This window comes from Sphaeramia orbicularis, chromosome 19, assembly GCF_902148855.1.
Source record: "Sphaeramia orbicularis chromosome 19, fSphaOr1.1, whole genome shotgun sequence".
Lineage (NCBI taxonomy): Eukaryota > Metazoa > Chordata > Actinopteri > Kurtiformes > Apogonidae > Sphaeramia > Sphaeramia orbicularis.
Window position 1 is genome coordinate 16763747 of NC_043975.1, and position 20858 is coordinate 16784604.

Genomic DNA, 20858 nt, shown 5'->3' on the forward strand with positions numbered 1-20858 from the left:
GGAAAAAAGTAAAGCCACGCTACCGAATCCATGAGCTTTCCACAATGAGAAACACTTTAGCTTCTCATTCTTTAACCACAAGTGAAGGTGCCCACAACAAACTGTGTTACGTGTGTGTGTGTGTGTTTAGACAGTAGGTCTATCGGCATACATCTGTACAATTCAACAATTCAGAGGTGAACACACAAATGCATACATACAGTCCACAATGTACAATCCATTATGTGGCTATTTTTGTTCATACACGACTGTCACTGTTCAACATCTTATTTGGTAGATTCTGTATTTGTGTACAAGTTCAAGTATATATATACCATATATGTATACTCTATTCTGCTTTCCTCACATAAAAAGATGCATTGCATGTACTAAGACATTGTTATGTCTTCAAGTTTTTCTGGCTGAAGATGGATGATGGTATTTTAGGTCTAACGGACTTTAAAATGACGTGATTTGAGGTGGAAGGGTTCGCTTAACAATATTTATTTTAATTGCGCCGGGCAATTTGGATTTAGTTCCTTCGCTCTTTGGAACATGTGAATAGACGGGTGATCCTACGTAACTCTGAGGGCTAAGATGTCGAAAAGCGTTGCATCACAAAGCTTAGTGTCCCACCCAGTGCATGTTGGGCGACGGCCCCATCAGTCCACGTACATGGGAGAGATGGGAGAGGCGGGGATCTGATCCAGGATGCGACAAACGTAACTGGCGACGTCCACGAAACGCTCCTCGTACATCAGGATGAAGGGGTGTTTCTGGAAGGGAGATACACACCGTATGAATACACAAAACTGATTATGTCGAAGCTGGTTTATAAACTGCACGTCTGAAAACCAGAGTTAAAAGACAAATTTCTGTTTCTATTTGGTACAGACAAACGTTTCCTATTCTATTCTATTCTATTGGGTTAGAACAGTTGCTAACACTGGTCTATGAATAAAACACTTTCAGATTAAAAAGGTAGTAAAACCAAATTTCTCTTGTAATGGAAATGCAAAAAAAAAAAAATTCTCCTGGTTCTGTCTTCGTTCGTAGAAAACCTACCCTTTGATACGAGGTTGTGACTGACAGCTGTAGTTATTGATCAAGACTGATTCTGTAGAAGCAGCTCTACTGAGGCCAGTCATAGCTCAGATCAGAAGAAACACCGCTATTTTGGCTTCACATGAAAGTGTCAGAACTGCTGAGGGAAGGCGTGTCTTACTCTGACATTTGGTTCCTGCAGCTTTTATAACAAATAGAAACACCTTTTCCAGGATAAATTCTAATGTAACAAACATTTAACCCAAAAAAGCAATGCAGAATATATTAATATATATAATGTATTATAATATAGTGTATATACGAGGGGCGACTGAAAAGTTTTGAGCCTAACATGGAAAGGATTAAAATATGAAGACCAAATTTGGTCCATGAATCTTTCACATATCTAATCCTATCCACTAAATTTCTTGGTCATAGCAATCTTTTTCCCCGTTTTACAGGTCCCTGAACTTTCTGTATTGAGTGTTTCCTGAAAAATGGACAAACTTGAGTATGGGGCTGTCATTAGGTACGCGTACGACCTTTGCCTTCTCTGGGGTTGGTGACATCGGATGTTTCCATTGTTTTGACTGCTCCTTGGTCTCAGGCTGATAGTGATGGACCTAAGTCTCATCCATAGTCACAAATCAGCCCCATACTCAAGTTTGTCTGTTTTCAGGAAACATTGATATAGAAAGTTCAGGGACCTGTAAAACATGGAAAAGAAAGCAATGACCAAAAAATTTAGTGGATAGGATTAAGATATGAGAAAGATTTCATGGGCCAAATTTGGTCTTCATATCTTAATCCTTTCCATGTTAGGCTCAAAACTTTTCAGTCGCCCCTTGTAATGTATATTATAAATAATGTATTATAAAAACGTATTGTTATTTATGTTAACATTGTGTACGATATAATCATAACTACTTTATAAGGCTGCTATATCAGTGTATAGTGTATTCATATATAATGTGCTATTACACAAGGTATATAATGGATAGTAAATTATATGATTTTGGAGAAAGCATTATGATATACAATGTAATTTATATATACTTTTTTTTTTTAAACTACGACTTTATTCTCATAATGTTATGGCTTTCGCCTCGAAATATTACGACTTTATTGTCATAAAATTATGACTCTTTTTGTGTTCGACTTTATTCTCGTAAAATTACAGTTTTATCTCGATATTTTACGACTTTATTCTTGTAGTGGCAAGTGTTTTTATTTTTTTATGTGGACCTATTACGCCGTCGTATCATACACCTTGCACTACCTTTATTACAGTAACGTAGCCAACAGCTCCACCATCTTGTGTATGTGCTCCACAGGTGGGTTAATGGAAACATCCCATTTTAAGTCAATTCAAAAATGATGCATAAGCACTGTAAGAAAAGCGAGTGAGTAGTAGCTTCTTTCAAGCCTTTGACCAATTTGCTGATATATAAACTAAAATAGCTGCGTTAAAAGTTCAAATGCCAAATTAGAAGCATTTTATGAACCATTTGTTTTTTTACACAACTCGTCAACCATCTCCAAACAAATATTAAAAAGAACACAAACATATAAAATCTATTAATGCTTGCGTGGTTTAATCTGAAGCGTAATAATAAAGAGCTGAGTAAAAAGAACTGTGCTCCTCATGTTAAATTTCTGGATGGGCATTCATATTTAATGTTGACCTGTTTTTCCCACACAGATTCAGACAAGTGAGATGAAACATAAACTTACCAGAAGCTCCTTGTACTTTGGCCTTTTTGATTCGTCCTTTGTAAGGCTGGACAGAGAAAAAGGACCATTAATGAAGCTCAACAATAAGAGGAACTCAGAGGCAGAAGCAGGTTGTTTTCTAAACAGCTGAAACAGAAACGGCTTTAGGTCACATTATGAGGACTCCATCTGCTGAGGTTTAAGTAGTAAACATGTTTTTACACCAGGATGTATATAGTTAATCATTATTTTAAAGTGTTATGAGGAAGTTTTTTTTTTTTTTTTTTTCAATTCTTTTAATGAATTTTAACTTCATTTTATTAACAAAGGACTAGTAGAACCTTTGGCAATTTAATGATTAGTGAAGTCTCTGTTGCTCAAATTTACTTTCAGTTTTCTAACTAATATTAAATTTGTACATGATGAAAATAGTTTTAAGGGGCTTGATCACATGACCTGTAGCACTAAGGGATTTTGGGTATTTAATCCTCAAAAACCCAAACAGCTACTGGCAACCAACATCATCTACTGATCTAAAATGTTTAATAATGTTTGACCCATTAATCCTATTAATACATGTAAATAATTCAGGTAAAATGCGGTTTCTCAGATCATCATCAGGTATGACCCATTTGGACATTTAGATGCTCCATAATGAACGTGGAAACACCGTCATCTTCTACAGCATTGATTCACCAATAAAACTCATGGAGTTGAATCAATGACAGTGGATGGAGACACTTAGTTTATGTTCAGTTAATGATAGGTTTGACCAAAAAAGTAATTTTTTTTTGGCAGTTTTCTCTTTTTTTTTGATATAATAACCCTCAACTTTAATCTGAGCTTTTATGAACATCTTCATGATCAGTAAATTAAATATAGGACAATACATGATTTATACTGATAAAATGCAAAGTACAGAGGATAATATTATAATAAATGGTGATAAATCATTTAAGAAAGGTTAGATATAGAGAACAGTTCATTTGGGAACTGACACAAAAGCAGCGCTGGACCTTTATGGGTTAAAGTATGTACGACATTTGGGTTTGAGTAGTGATGTATAGAAGCGTATACGAGGACAGTTGTGACGTGCTTACCATAGGTTAACAAAGTTGATGAACTTGGGGGAGAACTGCCTCTCCTCCGAGTTGCTGAGCTGCGGAGGTTCTCCTTTCACCACTTGCGTCAGCTGATCAAAAACACTATTCCACTTGGGGTAAGGAAACCGTCCTGTAGCCAGTTCATACTGCAAACAAACACAAACAGGGACTTTTCATCTACAAGTGTTTTTTTTTTTTCCACCAGTTTGCCAAATGACTCATACTCAGACGTAAGCAAAGGTTTGGTTTCATGTTGATGATGGTGGTCGTCTTACCAGGGTGATTCCCAAGCTCCACACATCAGACCGGACATCATAGCCTTGTCGGGAAGCACTGGGGTCTATCCTTTCAGGCTGGAGACACAAACAAAACACTCTGATAACTACACACTGTGGGTTTTGGTTTTTCTCTTTCTGTAGTTAGATCATAGTACAGAGTGAATATACTGATAAAGGTACTCAGGACCTAGTTCTAAACTATCACAGTCCTTTACTTCAACTTTTCAAGTTCCCACCAAAGCCCACATCCCCAAACCTAAACAATAGAACACATTGATTACCACTGATTCCCAGAATGAATGAGTGTTTGCAGATTTGCTGGTCAAACAGTGAAACCCCTCAGCTGTTTCTAGTCTGTCATTTCTTATCAAAACAGAGACAAAGGTTTGTAACTCAAGCATGAATTGTGATTCTGATTAAAACATCATGATATGATCTTTTGGCTTTTATGGCTCCTTTTAGTCGGTGGTCATTTATCTATTCTTTTATCTAAACTGATTGACCATAACCACTGTACAGGCGCTGCCTTTTCCTATTTCACACACCTTTGCAAACAGCACTGAGGTTATTTTAATTTTTGTTTTACCCATCATTCCTTTTTTGCAGTTTTGGCTATTTTGATGTTTACTTCACACTGAAAGAAGATGTAAGGGCTTAAAAACTGTAGCTTCAGCCTTTTTAGAACATAAATGTTCTATGTTAAGTATTTGGGTTGCCTTCACCAAAAATCACATGAGCTTTTGAGGTGAAATCAGAGTTTTTCTATTTTTTCTAAAATGTAGTTAAATTCCAACTAAACAAAAACAACCTTTTCCTCTACTTTTCTCTGGTTTATAGTCTTAAGTCGTGTTACAGCTTCTTCTTGTTGTTATATTGCTACAAACTAATTTCTGTATCATTGTGGACTGACATTCATAAAATGTTGACAATATCTAAATAATGTAAACCCAAGTCCACATTTTCCTGAGTGTACAGCTGCAGAGTTTCAGTGTTTCGTTACCTAGACTGTGGCCTCATTTGTCTGGATGGAGTTTTACAATCAATCAAAATTAAAAAAAAAAAAAAAAAATGGCAGCAGCAAAACAAAACATTACACAAATTCTGTGAGTTAAACCTGAACATTTCAATGTGGTGAGATGTTTAAGCATCACTATAAATGAACTACAATAAGGCGACCTGTGATAGTGACATTAGTACAAACCCATAGGTTAGTGCAACACCTAGACTCCTATATACTGGGAATACTCTGATAAACACTGAAGCAGATCATATGTGTAAATAGGAGACAGATGTAGACTCAGTTATGCAGCAGCTATGTAATGACACACTTTAATTGGATCGTGTGTTGTTGGTGACAGTAGTGATTTGTAATATATCACCTGTTCACTCTAGGTGACGTTTAGTAGCGAGTAGGTGATGGGTGAAAGCCAACTTTTGCTGACCGCTTCCTGCTTTGCCTTTTTAAAGTATGTTTTGCTGTTGCGGAGTAGTTTACTGCTGTTTTATGGATTACCTGAACGTCAATGGACTGAATCGCGAGATGTTTAAATGCCTGGATACTTGAAGATTTTCTTTGATACGAAATAAAGGGACCTTGTTTTAAACCTGGATTACTCTTTGGACTGAAGCGCGTTGGCAATTTCTCCCGTTCAGCCGTCTCGGCGACTCAAACTTTGTTAGACAGTCGCCAAGAGTGTATATAAAATGTCTTTTTAACACGTCTGACTAAACTTCCGTTTGCTTACCGCCATGTAAGGCCTGCATCCTGCATCTCTGGTCTTGGCTATGGAGTCCACCAGCTGACCGCTGATGCCAAAGTCACACAGCTTGATATTCCCCTTTCGGTCCATTAGAATGTTGGAAGGTTTGATGTCTAAGATGACACAAGGTTCAAAAATGTGAGAAAACCGGTCTCACATTACATTTTACATTTATGGAACAAAAAACACAAACTAAACTTACCTCTGTGAATTATTTCAAGTTTTCTTTTAAGTGGTTCAGTGCTTTAACGGTCTGTGAAAACAAAATCCAACACTTTATTTCTGCTCAGGTTCGGACGATGTGTAATAAAACGCAGAATGAAAAAGTCAGTGTACTCACTGCTAATGTTATTTTGCCTAATATTTCCTCTGGAATGACATCATCTAATGCACAATATACATATTTGTAGAATTTGTCTAATGAGGTAGACATAAGTTCCATACAAATCCAACAGTCACCCTGAAACACAAAGGGAGAGAGCAGAGTCACTTTTACACAAGTGTCTCCTTGTTAAATTTTTTACATGAATGATAGGAGTCAGTTCAGACTAGGAAGGGCCGCAGCCAGGACGTGACAATGATGTGGTGTGTTCAAGGTCACCTCTCTGAAGAGAGCGCCGTAGAACTGAACAATGTAGGGACAGTCACTACTCCTCATCACCACATCCAGATCCATCAGCAGCTGCTTCTGCTCCTTCTCGTCCACAGTGGAACGAATCCTCTGAAGAACACACAGCACAAAAACATCACTTTTCAGTCCATCTTCATCTGTGTTCATTTTTAAACTGACTCACTTATATTAGCATTAAATACATAGTTCTGTACTGTGGGATGCTCTGGCTATTATGTGCTGCTAAGCAGTTCACACACCACTAGATGGCACTGTGGTTGCTCAGTTTGTGCCCCAAAAGGTTCACAGTTTCAGTTTTCACACTTGTCTCAACCCTAACTCTCCACAGAATGTCTTTTACAGATATTCTCTTGAGACCCAGCAATGTATTTTGGTCTTCTGTAGAGTTTCACAGTTTTACTTAATGTAAAAAAACCTAAAACTTTGACTTTCCTGGGTCTCAGGAGGACGTCAGCACACATCACATCATCAAAATACCCATCGAAACACTTCATTCTTCAGCCAAATGTAACTCAATATATAATCAACTACATAACACAACCTACCTGAAGAAATGCAAAATACATATAGTACATTATGTGTTGCATTATCTGACTTTTTTGCAGTTTGTATTTGCATTTATTACTTTTACTGACATAGAAAGAACAACCAAAAACAGAAATCATTTAGAAAAGAAAGAAAATGCCACAAATAATCCCCAGCATTAATAAAACAGAGGAAAGAAAAAAGAACATTAGACTGTATTACAATTAGGGATGTAACGATTATTGATGTAACGATAAACCGTGGTAAAATTCCCGACGATTAGTATTACCGTTTAAATTCTAATTATCATGAAAACTGTGTTTGATTACCGCACTTTCAACACAAACTTAATATGGAAAATGGTCAAACAATGGCTATAAGGTTCCATCTTTAATGCACATGTGTATGTTTGATATTTACATGTTAATATTTGAATGTTTCTGCCAACAGAAAGTATATTGTGCCTATTATTTTATTTGTTTTTTTGTTTGTTTGTTTGGGGTATTTTTTTTTTTCAAAATACAACTTGGTTAAATTATTTCAGCTTGTGTCTAACTACTTTTTGAACATTTTGAGCACATTTCAACAATACCGTGATAATAATGATAACCGTGATAATTTTAGTCACAATAACTTCGATATGAAATTTTCATATCGTTACATCCCTAATTACAATACAGTCGTGGAAAAAATTATTAGACCACTCTTGTTTTCTCCAATTTCTTGTTCATTTTAATGCCTGGTAGAACTAAAGGTACATTTGTTTGGACAAATACATTGATAACAACAAAAATAGCTCATGAGAGTTTAATTTCAGAGCTGATATCTAGTCATTTTCCATGGTTTTCTTAATAATAACCAAAATTAATTCAGTTCTTACATATTGTACTGCCAAAAACAGTGCTTTTAGGCATTCCACTTTTTCTTTTCTGTCTGTTTTAATTACAATACACACAGTGTTTAGTACTTCATTGCATAACCATTGTTTTGATGACTTGATGGTCTAATAATTTTTCTGCAACTGTGTATGCAAGGTTTTGTGTTGCATTACAAGCATCAAACTCACACCACTCTTACTACTGCCTACCTAGCATTAAGCGGCACAAATACAATAATTATGAAATTTGTTTCTTTATGGCAGCTCTGTGGTAAGTTTGCTTTTGTATAGCACAAGAAATAGTGTCAAGGTATGTCTCATTTCCACTACAGTACATGAAACCACAACACATGAAACTAGCTGTACATGTCTCCATAATCCTACTGCTGTATTTGGTGTCATTTTTTTCCATCCTTCCTCTTTAGCATATCCCACTCCTCCAGCCCACCATGACTCATAAACATCTTTAGCCAAGCAGCGTCATGACACCAAAAACATTGATCTGTTGTTTTGTTTGTCACAGTATAGCACGACTCAGTCTGGTAAATGACAGTAACTCAAGTCGCATTCTTGTGTCACATTCTCACTGATAGCCCATCGCTTATCAACAGCAGCAAAACTGGAAAAATATCAACAACTAGCCTATATCTGTATTTTGCCTGCAAATGTGATCATTTTTAATACAAATGTGATCAAATGATCTGACAGAGTATTATGGGAAAGTCTCAGGCCACTGTTAGGTTTTGTTTTTAGTGAATTTACAATTACATATGCAAATCTCTGTTTATTAATATTATATTCCATTATAGTTAATTTTTTATACCTCCTATTTACTCTTGCTCTATTTTTACCTCTTTTTTAAGAACAAAGTGGGAGAGAAACAGCATCTCATATTCTCTGTATGTCCTGTGCATCTAGTGAACTGACAATAAAAAAATCTTTGAATCCTGCATCTTAATAAAACAAGCCGGGTATACAGGAAATACATAAAGCATTAAAAACAAAAGTGTCTCCAAAGTGTGAAGTATTTATTGTGACCTCCCTTTGCACTTCAAACTCTTTTATTCAGACAATATGAGATTCCCTACATTCATTTTCTGCTTTTACACTAGGTTTTATTCAGCACATCTCAAATATTTTTTTATTATTTGGGCAACTTTTTGTCATGTGAACAGAGGTCACCCTACATATTTACTGAAGTCTGTAGACAGCCATTACTTCAGTTTTTCCTGTTTTATTACTGGGCATGTCTTTTCAGAAAAATTCGTTCACATCATACATTGCGTGGCCAAAAAACCCCCCCAGAAAATAAATAAATAAATAAGGTCCCGCAACAATATTTCTTTGGACCACCTTCAGCGTTGATTACAGGACATAGTCACTGTGGCATTTGTGCCGTACAATGTTTATTTGATGTCAGAAATATCATAACACTCTTTTCTGCTAATAGTTATAGAATTTGTATTACTAATGCAGAGATGGACCACTGGGTAAAGTAAAGGATTTCTGATCTCCGTGTTAATTCCTGGTTAAATAAAGGTAAATAATAATAGAAAGCTAATGGTTGTTTAAGAAATACTAAACTACTCCCTGTATCAGTTAGGGTTAAATATGTTGTTTCCAGCTGAAACATATTCATCACTGCCTTAATTATCCAACTGAGGCCTCTTACATATTTGCTGAGTTAAATCCAGGTGGAGACTTTTTGTGGCCAGGCTGTGTGTTACTGTGTGTGTGTGACCTAGTTTACGGTTCTGGTCTCAGTTCTGGAGAGGCATTTTTAAAGTCTAAACCAGGGGTGTCAAACATGCAGCCCGGGGGCCAAATGTGGCCCGCCAAAGTTTCCAATCCAGCCCGTGGGATGAATTTATGAAATGCAAAAATTACACCAAAGATATTCACAAAATGGTTTGTTCAGGTTCCACAAACAGATCAGTAGAATATTCTCATAATGACCAATAAATACTCACTACCCCTAAATTTACACTAAAACAAACTCACAAAAAATTTAAATATCCTGAACAAATATGAACAACCTGAAATGTCTTATGAGAAGTGTAATTTTAACAATATTCTGCCTGTTATTAAATGTTTTGTGTATTTGTAGAGTTGTAGTGAGCATGTGTAAATGATAAACTGAAGCATTATATTGTTAAAACTGCACTTATTTTTCCTTAAGAAATTTTCAGTTGTTCAGTTGTTCATGTTATTCACATTTATTTAAAGGACAGTTTGTAGATGTAAACATTTTCATCATGTAAGGAAAATTTGGACTTGACATTATTTATATATAATTAAGTTACTATTTTACTGGTCCGGCCCATTTCAGAACAAATTTGGCTGAATTTGGCCCCTGAACTAAAATGTGTTAGACACCCATGATCTAAACTAAGGGGGCGGGGTTTGACTTCTGGAGTCTCACCTTGACAGCCATGATCTGGCCCGTGGGTTTGTGGACCATTTTGTTGACAGAGCCATACGCCCCACGACCGATCTCGCCCAGGTCTCTCAGATCCTCAGCGGTGAAGTCGCAGTGCTGCTCTGGAGAGATCTTCAGCTTCCCCGACGACTCGATACTGTGTGTCCGCAGACGCTCTCTGGAGGGACAGGATAAGACAAGATCAGACCGCAGAAAGGACAATATGGAGCCATGACTCTAACATGTATTATAAATGAATGTGGATGTGATAAATATTTTAGCACCGACTGTAAAGCTTCTTTGAATCTGAAACAGTCACAAAGCTCTATGAAGTGGCTCTGAAATCTGATAATGCTTATTTAATTTGCTGGTAGGTCATTCCAAACCAACTTACCTGGGCCTTTAAATTTTTCCTGAAGATTTCACAGGTCCTGAAGACCTGACAGTTCTGGTCCCATTTTAATTTTAAGCTTTTAAAGTTGGCCCTCATGGCTAAATATCACCCTTCCTATGTACTGTATATTATGTGCCTCACATATCACTAAAAAAGGTTGAGTTAAGACATGTTCTACTCATCAACAAAACCCAAAGTATCATTTCCAACATGGAGAAGAAAACAGTCTTTCATTTTCCAAAATAAGTATTTATTGATTTCTGGGGGTCTTTTTGTTTTCCGCTGTGGATGTTGTGGTTCTAGTCCTTGGTTTAAATAGAACTAATGTCCCGGCAAAGCCAGCGAAGATAAAGACCACTGGAAAGTAAACCATGTAAACAAAGTCGGTTTCATGTTCTTCCAGACATCAACTCAGGGCATGTTTTATGGGGAACAAATATTTATTAGCCCTCAAGGAGATTAGAGATTAATGCTATGGTGAAAAAAAGGAATAAAACTTGTTTTTAAAACGGAGCTGCTTTATGGTCCCATTATTATCATCATCTGGCATCTGCACTCACATGTGCGGGTTCTGGAAGGAGGGCGCCGTTGGGTTGAGTGGGAGCCTGGAGGCCGGTTTCACTGGAGGGTTGGCGAAGTTCAGCTTCAGAGCTTTGCGTTTACCTGGAGGAACAAACAGAGGAACATAGCCATATTCCCACTACATGCACACCACACTGTGGCTTCAACCAGAGCCGTTAAGATAAGTGACGATAGCGAGGGGGCGAAAACACTGATGTTTACGTGACTCATGTAGGGTCAAATAGTTCCAAACAGGAAATTTATATTCCGCCAGTTATATTTTACATATAACAATTTGATCAGCCTGTAGAGGAGCCCAAAATATACAGTTTCTTTAGTTATTAAATGTTAATAATGTTCATCTGGAACTCTAATCATTGCTCTGTCAATTATGTGATACAGACAGGGTAGTGTCACCTCTTTTTCCAACTTTTAGATCGCTACCAGACCAATAAATGGGACTTTTTAAAAAAATATATAGTTAAAAAAGGTTGCAAATACATACTATATATATACATCAATGTTGTAAATGAAAACTCAATCCGTATCCTTGTCTATCTTCTTTCTCTGAATACAGTTAGCCACCTAAACAATAAACTATCTTTTTAGAGATAGTATCTAAAACTGTAAAATAGATGAATAAGTAGATATTTGAAAAAATATCGCTAACTCAAAATGTCTCCTTACTGATGTTGACCAGCAAACTAATCAATAAGTGTGAGCCTATGTTTCAAAGATGGTCAATATAGTCATAAAATATATGTCTGTGCAGATGTTCCAATAAGTATTGCCGACTCAAAACTGACTGACTTTTGCTTTATTTGGCCACAATTAAGTCAGTGTAACTCATTTAAGCTGCTTCTGATGTTTGGAACCATTTGAGCCCAATGAACAACAAAAAAAAAAGATCCTTATAGATTCAATAGAGGTGTCATCTCTGTCTCTCTTAATGCACTCTGGGTCAACCAATGAGTACAAACTGGAGACACTGCGTGAAGATATGCAGGACACAAGGTGATAAAACGCTCATCTTACCTCGGTAACATCTGAATATCAACACTTGAGATAAGCCATTAACATCAAATCAGAAATATTAATAAATTTGTGCCACAACAACCAACTGGTGACCGAACCACACCACAGTTTTGTGCTTTGTATTAAAATCTAAAAGCTTGTTGTAGAATGTGTGGAAATAAACTGCAGTGGCATAAATGTGATTGCATCTTTCAGAGTTGGGTTATCTCAAGCACTTCTTTAGAAAAAAAAAAAAAAAAAAAATCAGAGGGAGCACAAACTGCATTTGGAACACAAGCAAAGTGCCCAGATGTGCTGCACAGGGGTTCCCAATGCTCAGGGTCTGGACTTCTTTTTTTGTTTTTTTGGCTAAAACATGCCTTTTCTTTAAATAAACCATGCACAAGATTTGCTGAAGTTACTAGAATAGTTGAGTTTTAAAAGCTAGATACTGATATTGGGACTCCCTGTGCAAAACATTTCCATTAAGAACTCAAACCTGAACCTTGAGATTTCAAAGTGACCAAACGCTTAGTAGCACTTTATCTGGATGTTAAATAAATTTATACTTGACAGATTTATTGACTCACATGTGAGTGATTTAATCCAAATATTCCCACAAAATTTAGCTGATATTCCAGTTTATAAAGTGCTGTGTAAGTGTTGAGTCAACTTTGCCATGCCCTGTCCGACCAGCTCCTTCAGTGCAAACAGATCCCTTAACCTTTACGCCCCGGTGCAAATAAATCTTTGTCGGCCATAACTGAATTTGTAACGGTTAATAGCGGTGAACAGTGGACAGACTCCCCAACTACCAGAGCACCACACAGGCTGGTTCAGTAGTATACAGCAGCTTCCTTTCACCTATTTCATCCAATTCAGTGTGATAGGATCAGGACTTTAACCAAAGGACAGACAAGTCACCAAGCAGGATGCCAAGTCGTCAGCCAGCGGCCGAACAAAAACACAGCTCAAAGAAAGAGAGTGAAAGGAAACAACTTTAGACTACTGAGGTGTACCCACAAAGAGTAGAGGTCAGTGTGCTTTGTGTGCAAGTCTATTGCTTACTTTGGGACACTCCAGACAGGCTTATCTGAAACCCTGTAGTAAAGAAAAGACATTTTACTACATCCTCTCAGGGCTCATTTGAGTGTGAGTGGATTGTTGTTTAGTGGCATCTCAGGACAAGTGTGAATTCTGAAAGTGGAATACGGGGTGAAGAACGGCTCTGTGTTTTGGTTTAGTCCAGATCGATGTCGTCTGGCCCCGTTTGAGACCTCAGCATTTTGTACAAGTTGGATAATCATAACAGAGTAACGGGCATGGGCAGTGTATTAAAATACGTCTATTATCTGTTTTTGCTATATTTAAAATTGTAAATAAAAATATATAAATCAAACAAATTGTGATTAATGCTTCCTCTGGACAAGTTTGTTGCAAAAAACCTAAATGCAATGTGTTAATTTGCCCTAATCTATTTAGCATGAATACATTTCTACAATAATAACCTACCAATAAAGATTACTGGTGTATGTTTATTTGTTGACAATACTGCACACATATATAATTCAACTATGGAACTATTTCTGAATCATGTCATGAATTATCCATAGTAGTAAAAGAAATTTTGGTTACATTTTTCCTGCAGTGCCTCAGCCTTAGTGAGTAACAACTGGCATTTTCTGACATAAAAGATAATTTTGCATCCAACCCACTTCATGCAGCAACTGAAAAGGTTGGCGAAGGTTCAAGCCATGGATGGTCTAATTTGTCATATGATCTGCTTTTCTGAGCAATTGTACAGATTGCACCAGGGAGCAAGTAACAGCACTGTACAAACTTTCCTGCGTAACTATTATTCATTTTAAATAGGTCGAGTAATGGTGTAAATGACATTTGAATTAATGTTAGTGAGTGTATTCAGCCTGTTTATAGTGCCTCTGTACTCTGTCACAACAAGAAATAGGCCTGGATGATAAAACAGTGATAAATATTGCAATATAAATGTACCAAATGTTGAATAATTGTTTGATATAATGTCAGTGCTGAGATAGCATCCAGAAGCCCAGCCTGCAACTCTGCTGCTCTAGTCTGCTTAATCTAATAAAAAAAAAGATAGAGGAGGAGGCCAGCACAATGCAGTGAAACTACAGCTGCAAAAGGAAAATATCTGTCCAGAATATTCCAGATTAACCTAAAAGGTTATCGTGTTCATTTTAAGAGGACTACAAAAAATACAGCCGGGTAAAGTTTGATTCATCACATTGCTTCTAGAGTCAAATATCATGTTATAAATAAATGACTTCTTAATAAATAAACTGTTTATTCTTGGAAATATGATATATTTCATTAATTGGTGCTGCTAGGGGCTTCAGAAAAAACTAGGATAAAAAAATGTAGTAGGAAAAGAAGCTAGGAAACAGTGCAGGATGATGGGAATTGCTGTTTTTCTGCACCGTTACTGATAATAATCATGTTTACAGATGACGCCTGCACAATATGAGGAAATCTGCAGTGTGCAATACATTGTTAGTAACGCAACAACAATATGACCTGCGACAAACTAACCTCACTGTTACCGGTTGTCGACTAGTGGATTCATCCGATTGGCCAAATGTTCACATCTTGAGTATGATCACAATTATTTTTACTATCTATCATTTCACTTATTGGACAGCACTACAACAGTAATTAAGTAATGCATCAAAGTTTTTAATGCATTAAGTTTAGTGCTGTGTATTCATGCTATATCATTCTAATGAATTACAAATGTTAGAGAATGGATACGGCAGTAGACTAAATAAAATTACAGTTTTCTCTGAATTTGACTTATGTTGGAGAAATGCATATGACAGAACACGAGACAGTTAAATAGTAATAGTCTTAGTCATTTTAATCTGTGCTAACATTTTAAGATTACACGCTATAGCTTTAATTTGCAGATTATACTTGCAATTAATCATTTCGACTGACATAAAATTATGCCCTCCGAGTTGTTTTTTATCAACCTAACAGCCCATCCCCATTCCATATCATCCACAAAGAAAACAACACATGATCATAGGATAACAGGGCACGCCAGGGGACAGTGCATTTTAGGAATGCCACCTATGCTGCTGCTGCTGCTGTGTGGTATAATGAAGCCTTTACATATTGTTCTGGTCATATACTCTAGCATTTGCACATACACCAAATATATTTTTTCAGTCTCTAGCAGAGTATAATTCTGGACAGACAGCAGGTAGCTGTAAAATTATGTACCAATAATATTTAATGTACAGTATGCTGAGGTCATGAAGGGGGTTTGCGTTCCCATGCAACTGTATGTGCAACTTTAATGTGAATTGTTAGCTCAGTTACAGGTGTAGCCCCGAAAATAGCATAGAGTGAAATTTACTGAAGTGCTTTTGTGTGTTAAACAGTAAAAATACTCCCAAATGGGGTTGCTTGATGCGGTCTCATCAAATGGGGTCTGTCTACTGTGGATCTAAAAAGTTTTGGGTTTTTTTAGATGGATGGATACTGATGATGACATGCATATAAGGAATAAAAGAAAATAAATGCAGGTTTGACATGAAGGGAAACCAAACAGATAAAATTGACAAAAAAGGTTGTAAAGGGAACATTTCAAGGATTTCCTCTGCTATCATAAAACAATGTGAACAAATACCCTAACAATAGCAAACTTAAACCTAGTAAAATAAGTGTGAATACCTGTTTCATTCTGACATCTCCAGCAGCTGTTGGTTTCTGTAAGGTTTAGATAAAACATTTGATACTAGACACATACACACACACTTCCTCTGCCATAGAGGAAGATAAATACATCTGTGTTGACCATCAGTGTGTTCTGCTGTTTAGTATGTACAGGTGCTGCAAGTCAGTCAGTGCAAATGGTGTCCTTGATCAGCTACCATTAACACATCCATTATGAGCAACTCATCCTTTTTCCAGCAGGAACACACAACCTGGATGCCTCACAGTAAATGCGTTAATGTACACAGAAACCTCACACATTCAACAACTATATTAGATCAGCAAAAAAGTACATATATAGTTCCATTCCTGGTTTATTACACGGTTTTGATGTGCTCAATCTCGACAGAACTGGTGTCACTGTTACAGATATGGAACCTACGTGACGCTATGAGACAACTAGGTTAAATAATTAATATCATGGAAGCATAACTGTACACGGGGTTGATGTACTGTCTGTAGTGTTAACTGGAATATTTTAATAGTATTTTGCCCTTAATGACAAAGGAAATATATGGAAACATTGGACACTTCCAACGTAGGCCTTAGTGGCAGCTACTTTTAGCAGCCTAGTGGGAATAATATCAGTGGCTGGACACTTGATTTAATGCCTCTTTATGATGCATCGCGTTTGGGATTTGGGTTTTACTCTCAATGAGCCTAATCGACAGCTTAAGGAATAAAAACACCCCAAGGTGCCACCGCAGGCCTATCGATGAGGCAAGACAGGAGCTACCGCATCACTGCTAACCTGGTAGCCGTGGTGTTTCAGGGAGCTGCGTCAAGCTAGCTGACGGTAGCCAGGGCTTTAGCGGAAATAAATCAATTTGCCTTCATAATGCAGGAAAACTTGACGTACTTATTACACGGATAGCAAATTAATAATTAAGAAGGTCTCAAGTACTATAAAGTAGTGTAGTGCAAATTAAACACACAAGCTTCCCGTGTTTCAACAAGCTAAATGCTAAAGCTAACACACATTTGTGACACAAGCTAATGCTAAATAATATTTAGCTTTTTCTTTTTAGATGACAGAGAAATATATCTACCAACTTGCCACCTTTACTTGTTTGCAAGCTACACTTATTGACCGAATAACTACTAATAAACAACAAAAAAACGGTTTTACTTTATTAAACAGCTTAGATATAAATATTTCAACATGCTAAGTTACATGCTAACAGCTAGCGATTATTTCTACAACTGACGTCTCGTGCTTTGACAGTTAAGCGACATTGCTTAAAATGAGAAGCCGATTTTTATATTTTTATTGTATTTTATTAACGATTATGTCGACTTGTATCTACAGCAAAGTGTTTAACGGTTAGCGTTGCTATTCGTAAGGAGGGTTTTATTCTGAAAAAGGAAGAAGGACATGGCGGCTCCTCTTGTCTGTGTTGACTTTGGTGTTTCTGCTTCTGGGCTAAAGCTATCTGTTCCTTTTAACTCAAGTGTCTCGGTGTAAAATGTTCCAAATGTGAGCTAAATATGAGCTAAAGGCAGCCGTCGCCTACCTTGCATGCTGCTGCTCTGTGTCTGCTGGTGGAATTGGTGCGACGTGGATCCTACGATGCTGCTGCTGTTGCTGGAGCTTGTTGAGTTGCTGTCAGGACTGGGAGTCGCCATTGTTGTGTTGGATTCCGGCAGCAGCGCTCAGGCTGCAATGCAGAGAGAGTAAACTTCGCCCTCTCTGCCTCCAGACGGGACACTGCGCCACTTGAACGCAACAGCCGCACCACGGCCACGTCTGTGGCGCTGCTGCATTCACGGACTGTCGAAAATGCGTCACTTCTGATTTTTTGTTTTTTCCCGCTTACATCAGGGGTGTCAAAGTCTTTTTAGTTCAGGGGCTACATACAGCCAAATATGATCTAAAGTGGGCCAGACCAGTAAAATAATATAAATAATAGGATAAGAACTTATAAATAATATCTACTCCAAAGTTTTCTCTATGTTTTTGAATAAAAAATAAATGAAATGCCGTAATGAAAATGTTTACATCTACGAAACTGTACTTGAACAAATATGAACAACCTGTCAAATAAGTGCAATTTTAACAATATTACACCTTCATTTATCATTTTTATCACAACTTACAGATCACAGTGGCTCTACAAATACAGAAAACATTCAGTAACCGGCAGATTATTGGTACAATTCCACATCCTTGTCTTAAGACATTTCAGGTTGTTCACATTTTTGTAAAAGGCTAGTCTGTAAATGTATAAATTTTGGGTAATTTTCCTTTTTTTTTTACACTAAAACAAAGAGAACAACAAAGAGAACAGACCTCCGCCAAAACAGATCTGCTGCCCCCCATCACCACCAAAATTTGATCATTTCTTCCTTGTGCCAGTATCAACATTTCCTGAAAATTTCATCTAAATCCGTCCATAACTTTTTGAATTATCTTGCTAACAAACAAACATGCAAACACGCACACACGCAAACACACAAAGTAAAGCTATCACAATAACTCCTGTCGGAGGTAAAAATGAGCTTTTTTCATTATTTTAAGGTTATTATGATAGTATTCTACTGGTCTGACCCACTTTAGATTGAAGTGACCTAAAATGATTTTAACATCCTTGATTGTTAATATATTCACTGTAATTTTTGCATTTCACAAATTCATCCCAGGGGCCAGATTGGACCCTTTGGTGGGCCGATTTTGGCCCCCGGGCACCATGTTTGACACCTGTGGCTTACATACATCAAATAGTCAACATACTGAGAAAATATTTAGTTGAGGTAGACCAGTAGATATTCAGTGCAATGCAATGCAAGGTACACAAGAAAATTTAAAAAAGTAAATACACTTAATTTATTGTTAATTTGTTTAATGAATTGCTGCACTGTAACAGTAAGAAGTTACATCACTAGTTTCTAGGACAGGTCTGTCAAACTCATGTTAGTTCAGGGGCCACATTCAGCCTAATATGATATAAAGTGGGCCGGACCCATGAAATAATATAAATAACAGGATAATAACTTGTGAATAATGTCGACTCCTAAGTGTTCTCTAACTTTTTGAGTGAAAAAAGTAAGATTCTGTAATGAAAATGTTTACATCTACAACTGTACTTGAACAAAACAAAATTCTTAAGAAAAATAAGTGCAATTTTTACAATATTGTACCACAGTTTATCATTTCTACATGTGCATTACAATGTACAGATCACAGTGGATCTACAAATACACAAAACATTCAATAAAAGGCAGAATTTTACTAAAACTCCACATACTTCTATAAAGACATTTAAGGTTGTTCATGTTTGTTCAGGTTATTTACTTTTTTTTGTAAAAGGCTAGTCTGTAAATGTAAACATTTTTGTATAATTTAACTGTTTGTTTTTACAGTAAAACAAAGTTTTCATTATTTTATAGGTTAATATGGTAGTTTTTTACTTGTCTGACCCACTTTAGATTGAATTGACCTAAAATCATTGTAACATCCTTGGTTGTTAATATCTTCAGTGTAATTTTTACATTTCACAAATTCATCCCACGGGCCGGATTGGACCCTTTGTCAGGCCAGTTTTGGCCCCCGGGCCGCATGTTTGACACCTGTGTTCTTGGAAGAGTTTTGGGCCATATGGACCATCATTACCATAGGTAGAATATAAATACATACTTTTACTTCAGTCCAGTACACCCACTTAAGTGTAAATCTGAGGTATTTATACTTAATGTCAGTATTTAGATTTCTCTCTGAATGTTTCCTGAATGCAATGAATGTTGTTGACTTCAATATATTACATTTAATTCAACAGAAACCTAACAAACAAAAAGAATATTTATCCTGTATTAAAGGTAATTATTATAATAAACAATAATGAAAGAAATGATCATAAATTACTGTTCTGTTGGAAAGTTTGACTTCACTATATGTTAGTATTTCCATTTTCTGCTATAAAATTCCAGTTGATACAACAGCAACCTAAAGAGCATCACTCTTTTTTTACCAGGTTGGTAAAGTGCACCGAAATTCCAAACAAAAGCCACATTTCTACCTGTAACAATATAAAGTTTAATTTTAAGTTGAGCTTTTATCATTTTTCTACAAACATCTCATTGATATTCACTTTCTTAATTATTTTTCTTACATACCTTGAACGCAGCATAAGATGTAGAGAGTGACATCAACAAGCTCCAAGAAGTGGCAGAATATTTTTATTGTTAATACAATGTAATGATTATAGTGATCATCACACTGATCCTAACTGAACTGCATTGCACAATAAACGACTCACCAATAATGTTCAAATAGAGGTTAATCATGTACAAAAACACCATATGCAAAAAAAGCAGCAATAAAACTCAAGTTTGTTCATATAAATATGATAAATTTAAAATTGTATTCCTTGACTCAACACACTCTTTACAGCGATTATTTAACATTCAGGATGTCAGAAAATAAAACATGATTTGAGGTATAGTACTTTTTCTGGAAATAAAAAAACAACCATTATTGTTGTAGAACCATTGTATTGTTGTAAACATTTTCCTATGAAATATATTCCAGTGGTGACGGACTGTTTAGTAACAAGAGTGATAGAACCTTTAGTTTATATCATCAGAGCTTTTCTACTTTTGATGCAATACTTAATATGAAGATAAAAACTTAGAAATTCTGTCAGATTTTAGGTCTGTAGATTTCAATTCCTGCTGCTTAAGTTAGAAATCTACTAGAATAAGATTGTAATTTATTCTCCGAAATTTGCCACTCAAATCTTAGATAAGATCCAACTTTTTTCTTATTCTTATCATTTATCGAATTTGTCCTCATAAATTATTGCTTAAC

The 20858-nt window shown here is 36.4% G+C and overlaps 1 pseudogene; it reads right to left on the reverse strand.

The window, feature by feature from the left end:
* Positions 1 to 420: 420 nt before the first annotated feature.
* Positions 421 to 17769, reverse strand: LOC115410474 (dual specificity mitogen-activated protein kinase kinase 4-like; annotated as a pseudogene).
* Positions 17770 to 20858: the final 3089 nt, after the last annotated feature.